Consider the following 6,000-nt stretch of genomic DNA (forward strand, 5'->3'; position numbering starts at 1 on the left):
GTCTTTGTGCTGTAATTAGTGTAGAATACATATACTGGGTTGAATTACATTGGGCTATAATGGGCTGAATTATATCAGCCCACTGTGGCATCAGTACATTTGATTAATTTATGCCTTGCATGAACACATTATTTTTGCAAAGTGATACTCAACCTGTTGATGCTATGTAAATGTGTCTCTTCATAAAGTTTGGGTCAGTGTAGAGTAGTTCAAAACAACTAAAATAATTTTAAAATCACAAAAAGTAATGCAATGTGAATGTCCCAATATCACCTTTTCGTCACTCTGATGCAATTAGTGTTATCTTGATATATTTGTCTTCAATCTGATCTTCATTAACTAAGTTAATGTACATATTTTTTCCAAGTAAATTGTATATTTAGTCCAAGTACAATTATACTAACACACTCTATTATGTCTATAGTAAGCCTGTCTATGTTGTAATTGATTGGTCATCTATAATTGAGATTTATTTTTTTATTCAGCCAGCGTGTATTCTTACAACAGTGTACTGCCAGCATTGATGGGTTTGAATGGTAATGTGAGCCTCTCTACCTGCACATTACAAAGCTGAAAGTGTAACACAGAGACGCAAGGAGAATACCATTGAACATGTCTCACTTCCAGCTCCCTGCCCTGACCTTTCACACGAGAATCCTACCAATGGGATAAACTGGAATGGCAAATCATGGAGAGAGAGCAATGCCTCTCACTGGACTAGAACTGGTGCAGGAAAGGACTCCTTTCTGAGTTATTATTTTACAGAATTCATGCTCATGGCTAAATGAGAAGAACTGCTCCTAAACACCCAAGAATAGAACATGGAATAATAACACAAAACATAAGTATTTACTTGTTCATGTTTATTCCCACAAGAAAAGCCAATAATGGTTAGCTGAGAGGCAGAGCATCATTACAAATTTATGACCGAGCTGCAGTTGCAGTTGCATGAGACATTTGAAAGTTATGTAACACTTGCCCACTAAAACGCAATTGACCACAATATCGAGCTCCGGCAAATTAAGTGGTGGTTCAAAGCCAATCATCATTTCTGAAAAGAGATAAATAAGAAAGATAGAAGTACATTAATTATTTAATCTCAGTTATTAACTGGTTTCACACAATCCCCAGAGACCCAATTTGAAATGCATTCTTAAATGTTCCAGAATTCTGCACACTGACATTTTTATAATCATGCACAATGTAATAAATGCAAATAAATCTACATATAAAAACTTTAGAAATGCCCAACACAATACATTGGCAACACAATAAATGTTATGCAACACAAAATACAAAAAGTTCTGGGTGGCAAAAAATAGTGACTGAGTCATATAGTAGTGTACTTACCTTTAATAGTAATAGTGATATACTTGTTATGTTTTTTTGACAAATAACAGATTAATTAAAGTGTGCAAAACACCAAAATATGAATCCAAATATGATTAATTAAACATAATTATGATATTCCTAAACTCTAGCCCACATTCATAAGAAACTGTATATATTAAAACACTTAAAAAGCTTAAAATAATTTGTTTTGGTCATCATCTGCTTATTTTTGCTTCTTTCTTGCTAGGAGGACATTTTCCCTGCCCCCATCTAAACCAGTACCCAACCCCCTCCGTTGTTATTTGTTCAAAGATTGTCACCTAATCACTCTCAGGTGGAGTTGCGATTCTGGCCCCCCCACCTCTTTCAGTACCCTGAGGTGACAAAGCGTGTACCTTGTGAATTACTTCACCTTCAGCTCATTACATTGACAAACAAGGTCTGCCCCTTAAATCAGCCTACTGCTGAGACGGGATTGGGCAGGAAATCCTGTCTTGAATTGAATTGTCAGCCTGCTCTGACAAAACCAACTTTCTTTCTGGGAGGAGCAGGGTATCTGAGTGGCTACAATCTAAATGTTACAACAACATAGCAGCTACTGAAAAATAGAAAAGGAGATGAGTGCAAAGGGTTCAACAGTCTGTGGAGCAGTCTGGCCAATGTCTGAAGATCAACAGAAAAAAAAATCCTTCTACTGTGTGTATAAAGTTCAGTATTGCACACTAACGTTCGTGAATGTTAGAGAAACAACAGAGTATCTTATTTATTTTACATCATTATTGTTCACATTTTAAGTTAATATTGTTTTCAAATAACACTTTTTTTTTTAGAAATCTTTTTAAGAATATCAAGATTATCTACCTTTACAGGGACTAAGACCTTTTCACTGTAAATAGTCATGTTTCCTATATCAGTTAAAGGATTTAAGTCACTGAGTAAGTGAATTTAGAATTGCAGCAATACTCAGAATCAAGTTGCTCAAGAAACAAGGTATTAGTTCACTGTAGGAAATACAAATATTAGCATTTTTATTTTATTTAATTTCCCTACTCAGTTTTATGTACCTAGTCCCTGTAAGATGTGATTTTAAAGCAGTATTTTTAGCAACACAAAGTTAAATACATGTTAACGAATGCTCTGAAAAAAAAGCTTGTTTTTATTTGTTGATTTACTTTCGGAAAATTAGCTAATACTACACAGAGTGTATTATGTGAAAACATTGCATTGATACTCGTTTGCAAAATGTTAATAACCCTTCGTGCACTGGGGCCTTTTCCATGAAACAACTAGCAACATTCATGCCATGCTTATAATTGTGCTCTTTCTCCTCATGTTTAATTGCGGTCTTGCCTAAATAAACATATTCATTCATGGACCCTAAAATGTGGCATCATTAGTGATTTGAGACAAAATTAACATGGTACTCTATTCAGGAACAAATTTGATTATAAATACTTGTTTTTGTTGTTTTATCTAGTACATATACTAAACTAAAGTCCAAGAAATATTCTTTTCTACTTTGTAATGTAAAGCTGCCTGAATCGACACTCACTGTGGAGAGTGAAGCTGATTTAGGTTCACATTTGCAGCTAGTGAAATAATCAAATTCTTTTAAACATCAATGCCACAGTAAATTATTGAGAGGGTTTTAAATAGATGATAGCAGAATTACATAAATCTGATAAGCTTGCATTGGCTGGCAAACCTGTCGTTATGAGGAGTGAAAAGGACATTTATAGTCTAACAAGTCTAAAGATTGCTTATAGGTGCCCAACGTCACCCATCATAAGGTGGTGATAAGGTGAAGATTGTAGTGGTGTTCAGTTTGAGCTCGAAAAAACTTGTGTTCTGGGTGGTTTTCAGAGGTGATCTAGCACTGATGTGGTACTATATAATGTTATGGTAATTTTATGTAATTTACAATTTTAACTGAGTGTTTAAAGCATGCCTAACCCAACTTTTGTTCATTGTAATTTAATCTAATCCATTTTTTAAGGATGTTATATATTTTTAAATGATTATTCCTTTGCATTTACCACAAATCATATCCAAAACATTCTTTATGGGTAAAATAGAAATTCATTTTTTTTTTTAATGAGAGATGAAATACAGTGTATACAAGTAAAAGTTGAAACAGTGGAAGAATGGTAATTGGTAATGAAATAAATAAATAACTCAATCAGTTTCCTGAAGCAAGGATTAGTTACAGAGGGATTCTGTTTCTCTTCCAAATCAACCCTTGAGTTAATCATTACCCTTCCATGATACAATTAACAAGTGAATCCAATTGCTTGTTAAACAGCCTGTTGGGTGGTATGCAATCCTGACATTTAGTTTATTGTGGTCCTTGTAAAACAACATTTTCCTTGTAAATTTGTTCTTGAAATTGATCGCACGCAGTGAGGTTTCTCTTTTCAGGAAATGCACGCCACCAAGTCTTAACTCCAGCTGTAATTTAATATGAGTCATGATTGACACAATGAGTTGCTAAACATGGGGGAAACCTTTTGGCGTTTGACAGGTAGAACTGACATCTGGTAGCAACATATGGGAAATTCAAACCACAGAGATGCCAGCACGATAATTCAATTTTCCCTCTCATTTGCTCTTGTTTTCCTGCAAATGAACATCTTGCCATTAATATTCTACTAGAGTAACTGGTGAAATGACTCAGGTCTTGGTAAGAACTGACACTTCACAATGTATAATGACTCAACTGGGTGACGCCTCTTCACAAATCAACAGAGCTGTGTACATTGATTTTCATCAGGGCTGTTTTGGAAAGACTAGCGGTGAACCTTTTTTCTTTCTAGCAGAAACAGAAGACTTCTCCGGTTTTCTGTGGACAATTTGAAACTCACTCAACCAGCAGGAAATCAGATATGCCCTGCTTTAATTTGTCCGCATATCAGAGAACCAAATATCAAAAGCCACAGGTATCCATCTCTCCAATTTAGGTGCCAAAACTTCCAAAATTAACTAACATGTTTTAGAACAACAAACAATTCAGGAAAGACAAGACAAATAGCAATAACAAACCACCAAAACACACCGGTTTCTTTCTACAGTTTTAATGGAGAGTGGGAAGCCTTAAATGTCAAAGCTATGTTTGCCAATATTAATGTCTCCAGAGCAACCCAGCGTACAATGTACACGTTACTGTCACAAATCAAACATGACGTGTATTCATTCCACATACTTACCAAAACCTTGACTGAGATTACACCTCAGATGCAGCCCAGCCACTGTAAACGCTGTCTCTGGTGCCGACACATGACTTACAACCAATTGATTCTTTTAATGGGATGGATTTAGCTACATTAAGCACTTTTCTTGCCTAGTTTATGTCATTTATGCATACACTATACATTTGGTCTTCTACAGTAACGCAGCATTGATGAAAAAAAGGTTTTAATATACGTCACATAATTACACCAGAAAAATTACACCTGGCTAAGATCCTCTGAAATAGGTGTTAACAAAACATGTATATATATATATAATATTTTACTTTAATAGGTGTATTTATTGGTTTCAAATAAGTTAAAACACAACCGTTGTTATGAATAAATATTTTTGGGCTGCTGTGTGTGGCTAGTCATTATTCTTTGTTGTTCATGATTCTGTTCTTAACATATTCCATAATTATTAATCATATCCATTTTGTACATGCCGTGCCATGTTTGTAAGAGGATGCATGGCGATAAATGTGTAATACCAGCGTGCGCACATGGTGGGCGTGCAGCTGTGACATTGTGTACTCTCAAAATGTATCATGCAGGACCACCATGAGCCGAGGTGCAGAGAAGCCTTCTTATTGTACGCAAGGAATTAAAAATACATTGGATTTGTGCATGTTTGTGGCACACCTGTTCATATAAAGCCCATGCATAAATAATAATACAATGATTTTGACCCCCTTTGTGTGTCAGGTACGGAGCAGATGGTGGAGAGAGGCCAGCAGACTGAAGGAGCTGCTTTTAGATCATATCAGTGCATCTTTGCAAATCTGAGCCTTTTCTGAAAAAAGACAGCCAGTGTTATTTGAAAAATAATGTGAAAACTGTAACAATTGCCAACAACATCTTTCTTTCTTTCTTTCTTTCTTTCTTTCTTTCTTTCTTTCTTTCTTTCTTTCTTTCTTTCTTTAACAACCAAGCTATTGCAATAAACAGACCTTTCTAATTGGTCCTGAATGAAAGCAATTGTCAAAGTCCTCATACAAACATCTGCACTGAGGCCGCAGTGAATCTCTTGGGTGACAATCACAGAGGTCGGAGGCATAAAGCACAAAACCTCATCCTTCCTCAAGCATGCAGAACCGCTCTCAGGGATAGCAATCAGCAGACATAACATGATTACAAGCTTCAGTCGGAGCCAAAGCACTTTTATAATGTGCACAATGTAGTCAGTTATGTGAGGGTCAGCACTCTTAAGTTAAGCTTTGAGCATTTCAAGAGAAGCTATGTCATGTGTGCTTATAGTTTAATTGTTGCATTTTTTTTAATGTATGTATATATCAGCACCAGGTGTAAGATAAAGAATAATGTATAATTGTGAGTATAATTATTAAAACACATGCACACACACACACACACAGGCACACACACATATGTTAGAGGGTCAAAATATGGAGTTTGATGCTTTTTAATAATACATACTTTTATC

This window comes from Amia ocellicauda, chromosome 2 (genome assembly GCF_036373705.1).
Source record: "Amia ocellicauda isolate fAmiCal2 chromosome 2, fAmiCal2.hap1, whole genome shotgun sequence".
NCBI lineage: Eukaryota > Metazoa > Chordata > Actinopteri > Amiiformes > Amiidae > Amia > Amia ocellicauda.